Genomic DNA, 22,311 nt, shown 5'->3' with positions numbered 1-22,311 from the left:
TCCTGGTGTATCTCTATCGATAATATATGGAAAGGGCAGGATCTTATTAAAATTGTCATAATATTTATGTGTAAACGTGTAATGTCTGGAGCCAATGGTCTGGCTTATGTTATTGTTCCCGACCATAATACGTCCATCAGACTTCCAAAGTGTGACGTCATTTTCCACATTAAAACGTGTTTCTTTACCGTGTCTAAGTTCAAGCTATCAACTCCAATTAATTGTTTATCACCGCATGCATGGGATCTCGCGCAAACATTTTCGCTATATACGATCTTCTGCGGTGCACGTGCGCTATATTAATTACAGAAATTTTGCATGTGATCCCCTTTAATGCATTTATATTTCGGTATATACACGTGCGAGTATTCTTATTCTTATTTTGTAAGATTTCCAGTAAGTTTTGTATATGAGCCGTTGTTTTCAGTATACTATCCGAAAATATATGACTTAGTACTTAAAACATGAATACATTATATTGTCTGATTTCGGTCATGTCGGCAACGCATAAATGCGCCAAGCGAGAGCGGCAATGCGTCACAGCGACAGTGCAACAATGCAACGAGCGAAGAGCGACAGTACAACAATGAGCCAAGCGAAGAGCGCAATGCAACAATACGCCAAGCGAAATAGTGGTTAATGCGTTCAAGGCAATACAAGTGTGACAATGCGCCGAGCGAAGAGCGACTCAGTGCAACAATGCGCCAAGGCGAAGAGCAATAGTGCAACAATGCGCCAAGCGAAGAGCGGTAATGCGTCAAGCGACAGTGCAACAATGCGCCAAGCGAACAGCGACAGTGCGACAATGTGCCGAGCGAAGAGCGACAGTGCAACAATGATTCAGTGCGCCAAGTGAAGAGCGACAATGCGCCATGCGACAGTGCGACATTGCGCGATTGTCACACCCTATGCGACAGTGCGACATCATGACACATTTTACACTTCACCATTCTACTCATGACACTGTCGACATTCTCCGAAATCAGCCACCAAAGTATTATCATATTGAGGTTTGTAGAGACATCGAAGAAAAGCATGAACAATCAAGACATCGTGTTTAGAAGCCCTTTCGTGTTTCTCCATTGCACCTCTATATTAAGAATTAGTTTATTGAAATTATTTTTTCTCGTAACGTCTCAGCAGGCGAAGAATGCGGACGCAGGCCAAGGACAATAGAGACAGAGGTCAATGACAATAGGAGCATATGTCAATACAGAGATCAAGGAGACTAGGAACAAATATCAATATCAAAAAGAGGAAATATGTCAACGCAGTGGTAGGGAGACGGTTAAGGAAGAATGGATCATCGGTCAAGAAGATTTGGGACAATGGTTAAGAAAGGAATAGACACAGGTCAAGGAGAGTTGGGACAAGGGTCAAGGATGAAAAAGACACAGGTCAAGGAGAGTTGGGACAAGGGTCAAGGCAGGAATAAACACAGGTCAAGGAGAGTTGGGACAAGGGTCAATGAAGGAATAGACACAGGTCAAGGAGAGTTGGGACACGGGTCAAGGAAGGAATAGACACAGGTCATGGAGAGTTGGGACAAGGGTCAAATGAAGGAATAGACACAAGTCAAGGAGAGTTGGGACAAGGCTAAGGAAAGAATAGACACAGGTCAAGGAGAGTTGGGACAAGGGTTAAGAAAGGAATAGACACAGATCAAGGAGAGTTGGGACAAGGGTCAAGGAAGAAATAGACATATGTCAAGGAGAGTTGTGACAAAGGTCAAGGATGGAATATACACATGTCAAGGAGAGTTGGGACAAGGGTCAAGGATGGAATAGACACAGGTCAAGGAGAGTTGGGGACAAGAGTCAAGGATGGAATAAACACAGGTCAAAGAGAGTTGGGATATGGGTCAAGGATGGAATAGACACATGTCAAGGAAAGTTGGGACAAGGTTCAAGGAAGGAATAGACATATGTAAAGGAGAGTTGGGACAAGGGTAAAGGATTGAATAGACACATGTCAAGGTGATTTGGGACAAGGGTCAAGGATGGAATAGACATATGTAAAGGAGAGTTGGGACAAGGTTAAGGATGGAATAGACATATGTAAAGGAGAGTTGGGACAAGGTTAAGGAAGGAATAGACACAGGTCAAGGAGAGTTGGGACAAGGGTCAAGGAAGGAATAAACACAGGTCAAGGAGAGTTGGACAAGGGTCAATGAAGGAATAGACACAGGTCAAGGAATTGACACAAGGGAATCAGGTCATGGAGAGTTGGGACACGGGTCAAGGAAGAATAGGAATAGTTGACAAGGCAAGGAAAGAATAGACATGGAGAGTTGGGACAAGGGTCAATGAAGGAATTGGGACAAGGGTCACAAGTCAAGGAGAGTTGTGACAAAGGCTAAGGAAAGGAATAGACACAGGTCAAGGAGAGTTGGGACAAGGGTTAAGAATGGAATAGACACAGATCAGGTCAAGGAGAGTTGGGACAAGAGTCAAGGAAGAAATAGACATAGTCAAGGAGAGTTGGGACAAAGGTCAAGGATGGAATATACACATGTCAAGGAGAGTTGGGACAAGGTTCAAGGAAGGAATAGACATATGTCAAGGAGAGTGAGTTGTGACAAGGGTCAAGGATGGAATATACACATGTCAAGGAGAGTTGGGACAAGGGTCAAGGATGGAATAGACACATGTCAAGGAGAGTTGGGACAAGGGTCAAGGATGGAATAGACACAGGTCAAGGAGAGTTGGGACAAGGGTCAAGGATGGAATAGACACATGTCAAGGAAAGTTGGGACAAGGTTCAAGGAAGGAATAGACATATGTAAAGGAGAGTTGGGACAAGGGTAAAGGATTGGAATAGACACATGTCAAGGAGAGTTGGGACAAGGGTCAAGGATGGAATAGACACATGTCAAGGAGAGTTGGGACAAGGGTTTAAGGATGGAATAGACACATGTAAAGGAGAGTTGGGACAAGGGTAAGGAAGGAATAGACACAGGTCAAGGAGAGTTGGGACAAGGGTCAAGGAAGGAATAGACACAGGTCAAGGAGAGTTGGGACAAGGGTCAAGGAAGGAATAGACACAGGTCAAGGAGAGTTGGGACACGGGTCAAGGAAGGAATAGACACAGGTCATGGAGAGTTGGGACAAGGGTCAATGAAGGAATAGACAATTGTAAAGGAGATTTGGGACAAGGGTCAAGGAAGGAATAGACACAGGTCAAGGAGAGTTGGGACAAGGGTCAAGGAAGAAATAGATACAGGATTGTCAAAGGAGAGTTAAGTACAAAGGTCAAGGAAGGAATAGACACAGGTCAAGGAGAGTTGGGACAAGGGTCAAGGAAGGAATAGACACAGGGTCAAGGAGAGTTGGGACAAGGTCAATGAAAGGAATAGACACAGGTCAAAATGGAGAGTTGGGACAAGGGTCAAGGAAGGAATAGACACAGGTCAAGGAGAGAGTTGGGACAAGGGTCAAGGCAGGAAAGAATAGACACAGGTCAAGGAGATTTGGGACAAGGGTCAAGGAAGGAATAGACACAGGTCAAGGAGAGTTTGGGACAAGGGTCAAGGAGAAAAAATAGAAGGAGAGTTGACCAAGGGTCAAGGAAGAATAGACACAGGTAAAGGAGAGTTGGGACAAGGGTCAAGGAAGGAATAGACACAGGTCAAGGAGATTGGGACAAGGGTCAAGGAAGGAATAGACACAGGTCAAGGAGAGTTGGGACAAGGGTCAAGGAAGGAATAGACACAGGTCAAGGAGAGTTTGAGGACAAGGGTCAAGGAATGAAATAGACACATGTCAAGGAGAGTTGGGACAAGGGTCAAGGAAGGAATAGATACACATGTAAAGGAGAGTTGGGACAAGGGTCAAGGATTGGAATAACACAGGTCCAGGAGAGTTGGGACAAGGGTCAAGGAAGAAATAGACATATGTCAAGGAGAGTTGGGTCAAGGGTCAAGGAAAGGAATAATCACATGTCAAGGAGAGTTAGGACAAGGGTAAGGATGGAATAAGACACAGGTCAAAAAGGAGAGTTGGGACAAGGGTCAAGGATGAGAATAGACATAGGTCAGGAGAGTTGGGACAAGGGTCAAGGAAGGAATAGACACATGTCAAGGAGAGTTGGGACAAGGGTCAATGAGGAATAGACACAGTTCAAGGAGACAAGGGTCAAGGAAGGAATTAGACACAGGTAAAGGAGAGTTGGGACAAGGGTCAAGGATGGAATAGACACAGGTTAAAAGGAGACTGTTATTGTTTACATACGGAGTACAAGGATAAGTTGTCCAGGACAACAAGTCCGGAAGTCAGTGGGACAAGTATTTCCCAGTCAAACCTCATAATAAAACCATAGATAAAAGCCTATTTAAATGAAACGAAACCCTCCAAAGTGACATCGTGTACTAGGCAACGGTTGTAATGTATCACATACTTCCGATGTATTGACGGTATCGGTTCTGGTATCCGTTTTAAACTAATATGGTCGTCTTGTTCAGTCAAAAATTCATGCAATTCCAAGTTTACATTAAACACGGCTCTTTTCTTGTCAACGTGTCGAAAAAGAACGTTCTTACTTATATGTGAGATGTATTGTTTGATTTGTTATTTTATAATGTGATTAGATGATAATATTACTAACGTGTTCATGCTTTGGCAAACCTATCTAAGGGAAATAACTCGTATACCATCTAAAATCATTCAAATATCTTTGACCATGTTACTACTGTAAGGTAGTTTGAAGCTTCTAAAGTGACTCATCTAAATTCTTCAATTCTTAATTAGCACATTTGTTTCATTTATCGGGCTTTTGTTTCTACAGAGTAGAATCATTTTAAATAATACGCTTACGTGTTGGTACAGAAATAGTGGTCCCCGCGCTCGCCTGGAGAGTGATTAGGGTGAAAAACATGATCGATTTTATCTAAAACAGAACAGGTAATTAAAATCACTCCATCTATAAACCTAGTTAACGTGGTAATTAATCATTGACCTCCGGAAATCTACAACGAATTAACCATTAAAAACAGAAAACGATTACAACATAGTCCCTATGTAACTAGAGCCTGTTTCTAAGATTCGATAAAAAAATAGCAGTCAGGATTCTCAGTAAAATTCTGTACGTGCAGCTACGCGATAGTAGGCACGTTATTACAGAAACTTCATTTTCGACAAACAGGGGAACTGAGGTGAATGTACACGTGTATCTTATGTATAATGCAATGACTTAGTTTGATTTATTTATTTATTTATTTATTTTTATTTATCTATCTAATCTATTTATTTAAATTTTGTTTATTCATTTATTTATTTATTGAAATTTTGTTTTTGAATTGAGTGAATAATTAATAGTATATGATAAAAAGTAACATGGCGTGTCACCATCAGGTACCGTCTCTTTGGCTAAATCCACACCATAACTCCGCTCTCTCCAGCTTACTTATACCGACTCACCATCGCTTACCATATCTCAAGCTCACTCGTCAGCTCACAGCCGACTAATCATTCATACCATAATAAAAACGGGACTCCCAAGGTAACAATCGGTGGTAGAGTGTATCCTATGAGAAGTCGCCTTACAATACCATATTAGAGACCTCAGATCCACCCACCATCGAAGGAAACCGACAAACATAGATTTAAGTGTAGTACGTATTAGTAAATAAATGAAATGGTTATCAAATAACAAACTAATATCCACCAGCAACAGAGATGACGAATGTGTTTGGTAGTGTCTGGAATAGTACATCTGTTTATGGAACTTGGTGAAATTAATTGTTCCTTTCTGCATTTCTTTCCGTTGTAAGCAATTGCTATACACATCTGAATCTCGTTGTTTTTTTTTTAATTTATGGACATGGTCATTTAAGACTTATAAAATATCCAATGGATATTCACAGTTACGTGATCAGTGATCTTTAATCTATTTTTAGCAAATGCACCCTCGATACTACAGGGTTTACTATCACTGTTGTTATGTCAAAGGCAGTACGTACCATTAATCTGGGGGTTCTCCTGGCACACAGGCATTATGTCTTCAGGTCAATTTGACTTGAAAAAAATCTTGACCTGAAATTGACCTGAAATTGAGATTTTTTTCTGGCCAATTCCATGTGAATTCAGGTCAAAAGCACACAATATAAAGACAAAATCACATCATATAAAGACAAAAGCACACAATATAAAGACAAACCCACATCATAATAAAGACAAAAGCACACAATATAAAGACAAACCCACATCATATAAAGACAAAAGCACACAATATAAAGACAAAATCACATCATTTAAAGACAAAAGCACACAATATAAAGACAAAATCACATCATATAAAGACAAACTACATCATATAAAGACAAAACTACATCATATAAAGACAAAACCACACAATATAATGACAAAACAATATACAATATAACGACAAAACCACACAATATAACGACAAAACCACACAATATAACGACAAAACCACACAATATAACGACAAAACCACACAATATAACGACAAAACCACACAATATAACGACAAAACCACACAATATAACGACAAAACCATACAATATAACGACAAAACCACACAATATAACGACAAAACCACACAATATAACGACAAAACCATACAATATAACGACAAAACCACACAATATAACGACAAAAACCACACAATATAAAAAGATTTACAGCATAAGACAGCTATAGCTTTCCATAGTCAAGGACGAAAGCCATCTCCCGTGATAGTTGGAACGACAATGTGACGTCATAATGATAATGACGTCAACGTCAGAGAATTTCAGTTCATGCACTGAATAACGCCAACTTTATTTGGTAAGGTTACATAGTGAGAATGCAGTGAAATTAGAGGTTAATATAGAAAAAAAAATAGGAAAAAAGAATTGGTCAATCAGATATCAGATTTAGTATGAAAGCAAAGAAAACTTACTTGTAAATGTTAAGTGCATTACACTGTTGAATCTAAAATACATCTGCTAATTCTAAATCGTTAATTATATTCTCCTGTCTGAAATAACAGTTACAGTTCAATATCCGTTATAAGACATTAAAAAATACATCAACACTGTCCGTCGTGAAGGTGTAGAAAACATGGTCCAGACATATGACTCTCCTCAACACTTGTCAATGATGATGATGGTTTATAAAGATGTTAATGCGATGAACTGGTTAAAATGACACTTAAGAAAATGAAATATTAGAAAATGTCAAGGTCTAGAAGGGACGGCACAAAAGTCACGATTTTAATTTTTTTTTCGAAATCTTTGACATATACCCTGTCTAAAATGTTACACTCATTCCTGTTGGTTAGATCCTCGAAGTTATTTTCCATAGACCGAAAGAATATTGTACGTCAAGTATTATGACGTCATACAAACAGAACGTTTCCGCTGATATTTTAAAAGCTGCACAGTCATTGGCCAAACTGAATTATTGGATAAGACATCAATGCGCCACAACTCAATTTCTTTTATTGTTAAAGTAAGTGAACTCATTGAAATTTATACCTAATATAGTACCTGACTGAGTTATTCAAATTAATTCATAAACATTATTCTCTATATATTTTGGTTTATGAAGACATAGACGAAAAACAGAAAACGGACTTCTTTCGCGAAGTGTCAATGAAGAATATCCTTCCATTTTCGTCTAGGACTTCAATCACTTCATAAGCCCAAAAGATATTGAGAATAATGTTTAACTAGACTTCGTTAAAGTACACGTGGTTATGAACGTCATCCAATGAAGAGAATCGGTGCCAAGTCAGGTAAAAGAGGTGCCGTGGATGGGTAAGCGATTTCTACTTCATTGAGGATTTATTTCCCGTGGATTAATTTGTCATCCTTACCATTGTGTTAAAGTGAGAGGGAGGGAGGAGGGGAAGGAGGGACATCAAATAGTTTTACATCTCATGTACAATCATACAATGAATAATCTTATATTTATAGTAAAGGTGTTTTGTGCCATTCAGTACGACTAATACCTAACTTTCTGCTATGCAAAATATCCTTCTTGTGCCTTTCCCATCAAGTTGTTTGAAACTACAATTATAATGTTTTTTATAACATGATTATATACCGACATGTTAAACCATAGTCATGGACATTCATCAACTTTTATAATGGGGAAAATTTACATCGTGGACAGATCAAAAAACCTAGGGGACGATTTGCAACCATACTCCCTCATAGAATATTATTTATTACAAGTCTGCAAGATGGCGTCGATTATAATTGGCTCAATTTGTTTGCCTGGCCCTGACAGCCGCAAATTCTGACTGGTCCAGTGGGTGCCAAAGTACCAAAAACGTGTCCCATAGAGGGACACAACTGGCAATGGTACCGAGGTTTAGGGGCGAGGAAGGCATCGCTCACCACGCCGAACTGACAATAGAAGAAGATGAATGGCGTAGGCCGCCATCTTTGATATTTGGGAGCATTCGGTACAGAAACTGCATTACGGTTCACGATTGTATGACAAAATGAAAACGTTTTATATTGTGTGAGTTATTACACTGACAAGGTCAACTGCTTACTGTACATGCCAAAAACGTCATTAAGACAAAGCGATGTGGCCATGCTGAGATCATTTGGTGCAGAAGAAATTTCCGATTTTTTTCTTTATTCAAAACATTTAAAAATCCGTCATAGACAGTCTCTGTATTCCATCAGTGATGATGTGTGACGAGTATGAATATTATATGTTATGGGACGTATTTTTATAATAAATGTGTTCGTCAGAATTTAGAGATATCACTAAAGCGACCAAAAGTCATTTTAGTGATATGATATCATCAGTGTATTTACTTCTGTTTGTGGGGTGTTGTTTTGTTTGTTTTGTTTGTTTGTTTGTTTGTTTGATTGTTTGTTTGTTTTGTTTGTTTTTATTGTTATTATTACTATTGTTGGATATGAGGATGCCAACCATTGATCAGTAATTTACTGTGCCGTTACTCAAAATTAACAACAACAAAAAAACATCTAAACATCTATTTTTAATAAAGCATCACACATCAAAAATCATACAAACATCACAAACATACGTAAACATGTTATCTACAAGTGCATACAGTTACTTTTTATAATATATTCATTCATTTAGAATTATAAAACACTATATAGTAAATAGGTAGTTATACTATTATATACACACATTTATCTAAAATATCTATGTATTTCAAGAACTACAAAGTTGTTGATAAACAAATTAACTAATACAAACGTACTCATGTAGTATAAACAATTTTACAGAAGTTTCTAACAATGGATAGGTGATGGAGGATGGGAAAGCTGAAATTCGACAACTAATGGTATACCATTAGGCGGAGAGGATACAACGACCAATACTTTACCACACATCGTCATCGAGGAAATAAGTATTTAAACATATCATTGTTTAGGCTAGGATGAAATTGTTCAAAAGGTTATTAGTATAAACAAATTATTTCACCAGTTTTCTTTTAATATATTCTTATACCTATAAATAAATAAAGTACGAAAGTCGATTGGGCTCATATTGGTAAAATAAAAATAAACAAATTTCGCGTATTTACGCGAAACTTTTTGCATTATAACTCGAAACTTTGGTGTTATTACGCGAAATTTTGGCGTTATTACGCGAAACTTTTGGCGTTATTACGCGAAACTTTTGGCGTTATTACGCGAAACTTTTGGCGTTATTACGCGAAACTTTTGGCGTTATTACGCGAAAATATGGACGAGCAAGAACTGTGTCATCTATACACACGAAGTTGTCCGGAATGCTGAAGTTCAACCAAAATATATGTTGAAATATCGTTAAAATCTGAAAACAGTTTACATCTTAATAATTACAATTGATTTAGATACTACGAAAGCCGATTGGGCTCATTTTGGTAGAAGAAAATTTATTGTTGGCAATCCAAATGTATATGAGACAAAAATTTCCGCTAATCCCATGGTCACGCGGAGGTCGATGTATAGCAATATGGACTCGGATCATTTTTAGAAGCATCAGTTTAATGTAAGTGTTGTCAGACAGGCTTAAATTTTGTATGGAATATACAGGAATCTTGTACATTGAACAAAATATATAAAAAAAATGTACCTTTAAACAAATACTTAAGGATCAATTTATTCAAAGGTGGTTTAATGATATGAATTTGTCATCAAAAGGTAAAATTATACAGTTTTTAAAAACGATTTTCAAATGGAGAATTATCTATTGAAACTGAATGAAAAAGATAGAAAAAAATATTGTTAAATTTCGTACTTCTAATTTACATTTGCCCATAGAAACGGGACGATGGGCTAATATACCACGCAATGAAAGAATTTGCCCCCTTTGTTCCAACGGTATTGGTGACGAATTTCATTACTTATTTAATTGTACTCACATATCAGTTCATCAAATTAGGCAAATACATATACCAAAATATTATTTTACGAACCCTAATCTAACAAAAATGACAGGTCTAATCTCACTTTGTAACGTACGTATTCTTTCGCAACTTAGCAGGTTTATTGAGAATTAGAGAAATTAATTTATAATAATTAGATCAATGAAGTCCATTGTATTCTGTATTATACTTATGTTGTGCTGATTGTATTATACTAATGCCATGTTGATTGTGTTCCGTCATATCAAAATGTAATAAACTAATGTGTCAGAGCGTAATAAAGAAATCTGAATCTGAATCTGTCAATCCTATTGACATTTTTCAGAGAAAATTCTTATATAGTACAAATTAGAGGCCTTTTATTAGCTTAATGTACATATCGGTGTTATACTGCCCCGGTAAAATATAAAATAAACACCTCCAATTATGTAGATTGGGGTGATATAACATCATTAAAAAGATATTAATTGTTTAAAAGTTTCGCGTAATAACGCCAAAGTTTCGTGTAATAACGCCAAAAGTTTCGCGTAATAATGCGATAGTTTTGCTTAATTACGCGAAAGATTCGTGGAAATTTATTTATTTTTCTTCTATCAAAATGAGCCCAATCGGCTTTCGTACCAAAGCATCTAAAGTACGGTAGAGATGTGAATAATTGTTATCTTTCGCAAATGCATCCATATGCACATATATTTTTATTCTGGGTTTTTTTTCTGTCAAAAATAAATATTTACTTTGCCTTAACGAATGCAGCTATAATCAAATTTAAGCATGTTACAAATTAAAGATTTAATAGAGATTGTTTAGAAAAAAATATTGTAATTGCTTTAAATATGCTTTTGATTCTATTGTCGCTAGCTGATTCTCATTGCGATTTATACCTAGATTTGCACGATGGGTGTCGTTATACTTTGGTCTACATTTGTATGATGGGTGTCGCTGTGACCTAGATTTGTATGATAAGTATTGCTGTGACCTAGATTTGAACATTAGGTGTAATTGATAAAGCAGGAGATCATAGCTTTTCTGAACGCTTAGTTCTGTTTTACTATTCACTTTAATAATCTCTATGCAAATCTATATTATCTTACTTCCTCTCGTAATATAAGGAGTTTTTATTACGGATTTGTTATTTTGTCGATACATACTATTTTATCAAAAATCGGTTTCTCTTAGACTTACACATAATGCTTGTTAATATAAAGATAATGCCTTAATCCTTGTGACAATATTCACAAAGTATAAAAGCACATATTCTAATTAAACTAGCATGTACATTTTTGTATAAATAATTAATTAGACTTCATCAACCAACACGAAATCGAAGGTCCGCGCTACGGCGTGACTCAATCCAGTGTGACCACAGAGCTTTGGGCTAACTCGATCGATATGTTGAGCTCTGATGTTACGCCATAAGGTCGATCGCTACCATCGTCACTGGACAGTTGGGGCGGCGTTTTACCGTCCTAATTTACGTAAATGGCATCGAATTCTAAATATACGGCTGATGTCATCGGAGGCTTTAAAAAACAATTGGGAATAATTTTGTGATTTTTATTTGTTGCTTCCGTCTTAAAAAGCTACTGGTATGCTCGCAGTCGGCGAGATACTTCTTGCTTATAATTTACTCTGTCAATCATTCAAATCCAGCAAAAAAATGACTCATAACCTGAACAGTATCACATACAACACTAGTAAACTGTTAAAAATGGAAAATCAATGAAGCATTATATCATTTTGAATAAAGTACATTGGCTTATTGTGAACATTCCATTTATGATAAGAATTGGTATAAACAAACTGATTTTGTCGAAGCAGATGTCTACTGTGAAATCATTAATTTTTGTCAGGCTTAATGTTCGTTGATTATCTCTTTCGCCCTTGTGAATCAAGACATAAAATCTATTTGCTTTACAATATGGTCCTGCAGGTAGGGCATTAGAATTGTACCTGCTGTCCCTATTGAATGATCTTAAAAGGCGACTAAATTTTAGGATCTTTTCTTTTCTCTTCTTCCTAGCTGACTTTATCTTTCCTAATGCCTCCCTTGGCACCGCCTCACTTTTGGCCTTGAGTTGAGCATTCGCCCCTGTGAGGAAGGCTGTGGGTTCTGTCCCCTGGCCGAGACACACCAAAGTCTATAAAAGTGGTAGTTTTTGCTCCTGCTTAGCGCTCTGCTAACAAGGAGTGGGACGACTTGTTCGCCCGTTGTCAGTATAATGTGACCGGGTGGGGTGTGTTGTTTGGTGTCTTCGGCGGCATACTTCAGTGATATAGCACTATAAAAAGGGCAACAGTTTCACTATACAGAAAGACACAACATGAATACCGCAGTCTCCCCGAGCACGCACCTCGCACAACATACACGCAACACGCTGCATACATGGGAGGCCGTCCTTACATGACCATAGCTGTTAAAAGGACGTTAATTAATCAAACAAACAAACAAATTGCTGTACAATAAAGTTCAAACATGCTTTAATTACCCACATGCATTCATAATTTCGAGGGGAACAGTATTTTTTTTGTAATTCTAATGGTTGTTGTCCCTGGTGAAGAATTGTGATGTGAAATAAGTGTGAGAGAAAGTCGGAGTTCCAGGAGAAACACCGTCATACCCAGCTCGATTAGCCGATACCTTTTCAAGTTCGAACCTCGGGCTTCTTGGTTGAAGTGTGTTACCACCTTCGAATCTCGGACTTCTTGGATTGAAATGTGTGCTTTTACCTTCCGATCACCGCGATGCATTTACAAACCTATGATGATCTGATATTTAGAACATATTTTATTCATTAAAAATAGTCGCGGGGTAATCTGTTGTTTAATCCATTATCCACCATTGTACCTTTTTGGTATTGATATCACATTAACCGATTAACAAATTCACGAACAGGACACACGTTCATCGTCCCCCTGATTCAGAGTCCTATTTACTTTTGACATAGTCAAACGTGTCCAACTATTGATGAGTAAGTACTCCGTGTTCCGCCTTTCTTTAATCTTTGGTCCAATTCACCGATATTGCAGAGGGAGTGAGCGTGGGATGATAGTTATAACAGTGCAACTCAAATGCATCAAAACCAAGCAGCAGATCTTTACTTAACGTATTAGCTTTATTGTTATGAAAACAAATTTGAAATTATAAATAAACACAACACAGGATTAGTGCATTGGAATCCCCATTGTAAAAAAACATACTTTTCATCGAATCCGACCAATATAAATAAAACATTGCCATTGCATAAGAGCGAGTACGTTTAAACATTGTTTGTGATATGTTTATTCAAAAGATTGTTGATTGAAAAGATCAATTTTACTGTTTAAATATTTCCATAATCTGGACCCGATGGAACTGCTTGACAATTTTCTCTGTTTCCTTGCAAACGAAGCTAGTCCTACTTAATTAACCCGTTAACGCTAAATTGTTTGAGCAAAAAGAAAAACCCAACTGATTGTAATTAAGACTAAACGTACACATTATAAGAATATTTATGTCATTTGAGAAACCCGCATGTAAACACACGATCATCATTACATAATGGAGGTGTCGTCTGATCGAATCCGCAAGAATGGCGGGAAATGATAACAACACATTTTATCCTGGAGGACAATATTTCTTTGATCCATGGTCAATCAATCAACGTAATTGATATTAGCTCTTTCATTGACCGTGCCACCTTTACACGGAAAAGACCTGAGCAAATATAGCCGCGAAGTCACGCGAGAAACGTGAATTGGCTGAGATCAGGGCAGACCAAGTACTAGGAAGCATATGAACAGTTTCATTTGAAAATATAAAAATTGTGTCATTTGAGTATTGTAATAATATAGCGAGATTTATACCTGTTCGTATCGAATGTCGTATTTCTCAAGGGTATCTGGTATCGCCCAGGGAAATTGACCTCGGATATTGTGAGTCGTTGATCAAAGGACACCACATTACGATTTGTCATCGTCGACATACTAGGCCTATGGGAGATGCGAGTGATAAGCCGACTACATGTTTTGTAATTAACGCCAATAGAAGACATGGACATCGTATACAAGGAGTGGTATTAGATAACTCATTATTATTGTCAATATGTCGATTCTCACTGTACCGAATCTCTGGAACTCTCAAATGTATGAATTTGCTTCTAATTTGGAATCATCGATATGCGAACGTATCCCGATTATGAATTATTTCAATTTAGAAAATATTGGAATTGAAAGCAGACTATTTGCCCTGTAAACAAACAGTATATACTTCGTATGCCTTTTAACTTGATCTCCGTTGCTCTTGAGCGTGGGAATCCATTTTTTTCTTTTATTAGAGATATTTAGCCTTTACTTAAACAGGGTTTATGACGAGACAAAATACCATACAAGAAAACAATATAAAAAATAATAGCATAATAATAAAACTACATTCCAAACTTAAGTTGTGATTGTAACAACACTAGTAGATTATCTACAAATTATGATACAGTTGTAGTACCACATGTAGTCGGTCTAGCTCCTATTGATGTTAAAAAACATACGGTTGCTACAACATCTGTATAATATCTACAGTTTATTTAAGAATATGTTTATTGTTGATAAAACAAACGAAAACCTTATAGCAACACTTAGCTTCAGTTGACTTAGCAGACAGAATTTCAAAATTCACTAAGGTCGCTAAACCTTCCAAGTAAACAATTGTGTTCATGTGAAAACTGATTTTTATCTCAAATCTAAAGCAACCTACTACCACAATTTTTTTGTGCATTAATGAGAATAATTTGTAACTTAAGTAGTGCGACTTCCAAGTGCATTCCTGTATATCACACATACTTTCAGTACAATCGCATCTTCGAAGCAATTTTCCCAAAGACACCAGCTCTTAAGGGATATGTATCTGACTACCAAGTATCTAGTCTTTGTGGGAATGTTTTTAATTTGTTTTATCACTTCTATAGTTTTTTTATTTTCAAATCAAAGTGTGTCTCGTTGAACTATCCTTTAAACATGGCATCAATTGATTTCAGATTGCGATGTCATTTCAACTGCAACACTCAAAAAGGGAAAAGTGCAAACCATGAGAGGAACTTGTTACTTAAAAAGGGAAAAGTAAAACCGAGGAGAGGAACAGGTCACTCAAAAGGGGAAAAGTGCTAACAAGGGTAGGAACTGGTCACACAAAAGGGGAAAAGTGCAAACAATGAGAGGAACTGATCACTCAAAAAGGGAAAATTGGAAATGAGGAACGAGGAGAAGGAGGACTGCAACACTCAAAAGCAGTGGAGATCAAGTTAAAACATGCATAGGAAGTATTTCCTGTTAATTTACAATATTACATTTAACTTATTACATGTAAAACCCAATGGAGATTACGTCTGATAGTCGGTCCAGCTTCAGTGAAACTGACATCGCAATCGAAGTTCGGGGTTATGACTAATTGATCTCGAGTGATATGGAAATATAAAATGTTGAATAGCAATACAAAAAATTATCAGTCTTCAGGAATTTTCATTAACTGATATCCACGCATTACAATTCTAAAAATAACTACTGTAATAAAATTTCCAAACAATATATAAGCATAGTATTAGTACACTAAAAACAATTAAATGACCAATACACCTGGATGGTAATGTGTAAGATAAATATACTGAACGCTTTGATTGAAAAAAAAGTAATCTCAAAAGTTTTTTCCTTTTTTAATGTTAAACAAAATGACACATTTCGCTGATCCAAACATTATTTTCAAATTTGTATTAAATTTTTATATGCTTTCATTTTGTTTCTATCAATTTGGTTTCCTCTAATCATTTATTACCATTCTAATTATAATCAGAACATCTATTAGTTCGTTTATACTATCATACTTTGGATATGACTTTGTATCGTATTACGGCTTGAATACAAACAAAAACAATCACACGAGATGATTTAGAGCAAATAACGTATTGTCCTTTTGTGGCTGTTTAATCCTTTCAAGACTGGTCAGTTCTGCTAAATTAAAGAAAAAAAATCAAACGAAATCCAAAACTATAATTGAAAATGAGTAAGGCAGACGACCAGGCTTTAAGATGGCGGGGAAGAGGTATAAAGATAGGATAAAGAGAGATCACTCAAATATTTCTAAATAACAAAAATTATGTAATCGTGTTAGTTTTGTGTCTTGATTAAGGGGCAGATCACCTCGAAAATTTGAGATATTGGTTTTTTCTCAACACGGTTGGAATTACTTCTTTGTCCCATAAATAACAAATATAAACATTGCATATTACAAAATGTAGTGATCCAATAGATTTCCATGGTAACATAATATTTCTTATGAATTATTTGGACAAATTACATTTATTTTGTACCTAACCAGTCATGGGACTTCCTACCTGAACGTCACAGATGGATATCATGGTTGTGTCAATTAGTTGATCTGTGATATTTCTAAGTTTGTAACCTTTTTATATTACTGTAGCACCTAGTCACGCTTATCGACTATATCTGTCAATGTCTACTAGTTACAATGCCTTTGAATATTGATATTAATCGCCTCGCCAAGATGGCTGCCATTGCAGTGCTACACGCCTGCTTGTTCTTAGTGTGCACCGATGTTGATCTACAAGCACTGAAAGTGTTACCAATATTCGTTATCTGCTGTTTTGGAAATCAATTCCGATTTAAAAAGCAAGCCTAACATACTTAAAGCGAAGGACAGCGTTCACCATTAATCAGTGCCTAGTGTGACCAAGGCAACACAAAACTGCAGGTTCAAATCTTATACAATCAAACTATATCTCATTAAGCCTTCGTATTGAACACATTTTTTAAACTGGTGTTTGCAAAAAATAAATAAGATATTTCCAATTTGATGATGTCGGTTGGGTTGCAAGACAGGAAGTAGATTGTCAAGACCGGAAGTTGAATTAGAACAAAATCGAAATCAAACATCCAACCTTATTAGGTTTGAAAGGAATTCAGTTTTCTTCCATCAATCGATAAAGTATTGCCTTTAAGGTTGTACCATCCCCCAATTACTACTTAGCATGAAGAAAACAGGTCAGACCTGGGGAGCCTGTATATTAGGTGGGAGAACGGTCGGCACACAATTTTGCAAACATCATTTTAAGTCTCAGCGCTCTGCACTTCACCGTGACACTGTGGCAAATTACAGTGCAAGGTCAAATTACAGAGCACGCGAGGCAAGCAAAGGTCGCCTAAGTCCATGTCTTTATTTTTGTTGAATATTCCAACTACATAATTTTTCAAATCAGAACTCAGCTACAGCTATTGTTAAAATAATTTCAGAATCAAGCAATTGATTATTTGGATGCGTTCCTTTCGAAACAAAAAAAAGGTAAAACAAAGATAGCGATGTGTACTTCAGCTACAAATGTATAAACAAATCTATCGGAAAATTTTCAAAAATGAAGTTTAAGCCTATGGCTATACTTCTAGTCATGCCCTGATGTTGGCGTCTGTTAAATGTTATTTTCAAAACTTAGCTTCAAAACTTCCATGACCACAATAACAGGGCCAGACCTGATCGTCATTAGGACCCCTATGTAGTGTCAGTTTACTGCAGTACAGTCGTATTTCCCAAACATTTCCTGGTCACAATATATCATGTTCATTTATATAAGGGTAGAGCCAAGGAAAGCTCAATCCAAATCAATTTCAACAAATTTAATACCAATTGTTATTGAATTTGTTTTCATAAATGTCTTTATTTTTATTTTGGCTTACTTGGGTTGTGTTGGATTTGTGTCGCTTCACAGCAGTGTGGCACGTGAACGTCGGTATAGATTTAAAGTGTATTCTTTCCTAGATATGGAATTCCGAGAGCTTACGACTGGTATATTACAGCCTCTCCATCATTTTAAACCAAACCACTTATGAAGCATGTGCCTCTTGTAGCCAACAATAGTCATACAGCGCTGTGTCCCTGGTCGCTATGGATATTTAAAAACAAATTTTAGGACAAAAAAAACATAAAACATTTTTCTTTTCAGACATTTTATTTCCGTATCAAAATATTGTATAATGTTCGATCTCTTGTAGCAAGGATACACATATTTTAGTCTCAGTAAATATGGTTTTTGTCATGACGAATTATCTCCCCTGACCGGAAGAATATCCATCAAGATGCAGCACCCCTTTCTTCTCTGACAGGGACATGCGCATCACGGCGATAACTCATGTAGTCTGCTCACCGAATGAAGATCGATTTAGGCAAGGCCCTGCACTATTTCCCGCCACTGTGACATAATGATATTCATTGCCATTTCATTTCTGCATGAAAGTGGTCCAAGGAATTTGTCAAGATCCAAAGTACACATTACATATAAAGAGCCCCGGTACGGAGTGAAATATTTAACTACTAATGTTTAGGAGCAGAAAAACTATAGAACGTTTTGACGATTTTAAGATCTTTGAATCCTCTTGTGTTCAATTTAACATTATGATGTGTATAAATCGAAATGAACCCACCAGCCGGGTTTAGAGTCTTTAAGATGCATTTCAGAGAGCATTGGTTCCGCCTTCGTGTCTGCCAAAGATTTAAACATTGGCATAAAAAGGTGTACATAATTACCTTGTCAACCAGACCAAGCTTGGAGCGTGAAGAAAATCGAATTCGGCCTCAAGCACCTCTGAATTAATGCTTGGCGCCATTCATTATCGAGTTTAGTCCTATACGTAATCAATTTGGTCGAAAAATTCGTTATTACAAAACACGCTTAACCATATAGCAGTACATTTACGTTGGGGTACATAAAAGTTCACAATTCTAATTTTCTTTCCATTGAACGCTGAAACTGAAACTTTCATATAAATTCTATATGTTTTTTTTTTTGCTTGTCATTAAAGAAAGTTCACAAATGACTTGGTCTTTTTTATAAAATGAGCTGTTTTCCTTACAGCTTTTATCCCCAAAGTTAAGTTTTTTAAATCAGCACTATCTAGGAGAAAATTGGCCTCTTTTGTCACTATCTGCCTGCCCGGTGCTACGGTGTGGATGCTTCTGCTCGCCTGCATCCCCACATTGTCATCTCACCACGTTGTAATAAGCTCTTCCCTAATTGTACCCATTGGCGACAGCAGTTACCATGAGAACCGAAGCGTGAGGCCACTCCTGGCGCACGAGGTTTTATTCTGTCCGCTAATTATCCTTGGCAACTGCCTACATTACATAACAACCTGTCACATTCCCTCGCTAACGACACATTAAACCGTAACCAAATGCATTTTGCGGAAAGAAACACCCTCAATGCAACAACCCTTAAGAGATATAGAGCAGTTTTCAATCCGAATTTAAATTACTGTCGTACTTTCCTATTGAGCGAAGGATAGCCTGAGAAATGACGTTAAGGATACCAGTTAATGCAGGTCTAATTATTACATGTTTAATAAGAATTAAACCACACCGCATATAAAGCCGTAAAACCAGGGAGTGGCATTGTGAACGGCGACAGCGATTCCAGTGAAACCCAGCGTGGTCATTTCTATAACGCATTCGAACACGTAGATTCTAATTAAATTTTTCATTCCGAAGTTTCATGCAATCTTCTGAAATGCGTTGAATGTGAAATTTAATACAAAAATCGATAAATTGTCCACGTAAACACACACGCTAAAGATGTCTTATTGTAAGTATGACTACAAAACATGAATAAAGAATATGTAAAAAAAAATGTTTCACTTTAATGTGCAATATATGCTTTCAATAATAAGTGAATAATTAAGTGCATTCACATAACAAAGTCATTTCAGCAAGCTTGCATTTGCATTATAAAGTGTCAATTGCAATTGATGTAATATTACTTTGTATGTAAAATTATGGAAACCCCGGGCTGCCACCACAACAAAACAGCAACTGTTAGAAAGATGTCAAACCCTCATGGAAAAACCGACACCACAAATTAAATGTGGAAGGTTGATGTTTAGAAGTCGACATCAAGATTCCATTGGAAATATTGTCCCTCTTTTACGATTAAATGTCATGCTTCTTAACTGCTTCCTTGAAAGCCTTATCGTTGTTAAATTCTCACTAGCGTCTGTCACATGACCAGCTTTCTTTCTTTGTCACGTGTCGTGTCGTCTATGAACTGAGGTGGCTTACTCCATTGGAACACGTTGATCTCTTTCACAAGGCTATGCACAACGTTTTGCCATTGTCCCTGGCATTTAATAGGCTTTGTGAGTCGAATACCATAGGATTATGACTGGTAAATAGGTAAGTTGGTTGCCATCTGTCATCAAGGAAAGATAATCTGCATAAAGGTGAAACTAACTAGCATCAAGTAGTTTAATAAAGTTACATGATATTTGTGAGTTTTGTAATTATTCTTTGTTATTTGATAGAGACCTCAGAACTTTGCCATAATATACAGACTGCCCATATGTTTTACAATGTTTTAGTAAAAGGCATTCACTGCAAACATTAACATTTAATACTGTCGATAATGCTGTTTATGTTGAAGTGATATTAGCATAAAAATGACATTCGACAGGTAAGCGCATTAAAAACTTACGCGCTAATCGCCTTTCATTATAACGATATGCATGTATTAAGTAAACAAATAATATTAACGCAACCATAATTAGCGCAAAAGCCCAGAAAATGATTGTCGCTAAAATACGGACGTTTACGGTAAGGTGGCCAGGTGGATTTATTACTATTTACATAGTAACAAAACAAAGGTTGTTGGGTTTTTTAGGTTTATTGAAACCGATCTAAAAAAAGTGTGTAAACAAAATAATTGTAACCACAAAAATCATGATATAAAGGGTAAGTTAACACGGCAAATCAGAATACCAAACCTTGAAAGTAGATTGATAAGATGTGAGGTATTGGAAGGTCACATTTATGAAATTAGAACCTTCAAAACAAATAATGATCGACATTACCAGGTGAGGAATCAAAAGGTGAATGACAAAAATGTGGATTTATTTTCATTGATAAAATGGCAAGACATTTTTTTTTAATCTAAAAAAAAAAAAAAAAAAAAAAAACACGAAGCAAACTTCAACGGGATAACGTACGATCATACCGAAACAACAGTATTGGTGAGGTGTCATACAACAACGATATAATAATATCATTGTCAGACAAGCAGAAAGACAGATAGCATTGCAAAACCTTTCTTGATATGCCTCGGAGAAAACTAAAAGAAAATATCCCAGCATTGTCCTGTTAAGTAGTTGTTTGTTTTGAGAAATAGCTTGTGTATATTGCACAATAGTGATGGGCAGTGCCTGCGTTAGACTGTTACAGAAGACAATTGTTCCATGCACCATACCACGGTATGTTTCTACGTTCTTTAATACCAGATGTACTTTGGTATATTTTGCAGTCTTCATCATGGGATAATCTCATTTTACAGTTTCAGAAAGTAATTCCCCACTCTGTTTTTGCTCCGTCAGCTCAGATTTTCAAATCAGCATTCGTATCATCTATGTAGCGCGAATACTAGTGAACGCCATTGATAAGAAAAAAAGCTCTAAATGCCCCGAGGAAGATGTACTGTAAGAAAAACCGAATTATCCAATCAAATAATGCAACGTAATCACATGATGTTCCAAATATGTGATATTTTCTATTTACAACAGGAACCATGACTTTGAGTTGACTAACGACTGTGGTGTAAGGTTGAAACCTGTAATGAGTGTTTCTCGTAAGTTAATTATGGTGAACTGATGTCATTTGAAGCGCATTGCTTCATTTCTTGTTCGTATCAGAGGTGAAGGTCAAATGATAGTGACCGCAACAGCGATGACTAACACAGGGCGAAAAAGGAAAATGTTTTTTTTTTTTTTTTCTTGCTATCGATGTTCATTGTTCATTACATCCAAATAAATGTAACCAAAACATGTTTATGTGGGCTTTAGTTAAGGAATCAAGAAACGGCGTACATGATCAGGACACCTTCAACGTAACTGCTTCATAAGATTTAGAACCTCGTTTAAGCCCTCTTTGGTGATAATTTGTGTTACAAAGGT

General features: G+C 36.7%; 1 long non-coding RNA gene across 1 annotated transcript; it reads left to right on the top strand.

Annotated features, from left to right (window-relative positions):
• Positions 1-7,344: 7,344 nt before the first annotated feature.
• LOC138319987 (uncharacterized) lies at positions 7,345-15,846 on the top strand. Its single transcript, XR_011208060.1, has 3 exons — positions 7,345-7,451; positions 9,221-9,392; positions 15,354-15,846. It is a non-coding gene; the product is annotated as an uncharacterized lncRNA (long non-coding RNA).
• Positions 15,847-22,311: the final 6,465 nt, after the last annotated feature.

This window comes from Argopecten irradians, chromosome 3 (assembly GCF_041381155.1).
Source record: "Argopecten irradians isolate NY chromosome 3, Ai_NY, whole genome shotgun sequence".
NCBI lineage: Eukaryota > Metazoa > Mollusca > Bivalvia > Pectinida > Pectinidae > Argopecten > Argopecten irradians.
This window is presented reverse-complemented; position numbering and strand designations above follow the sequence as displayed.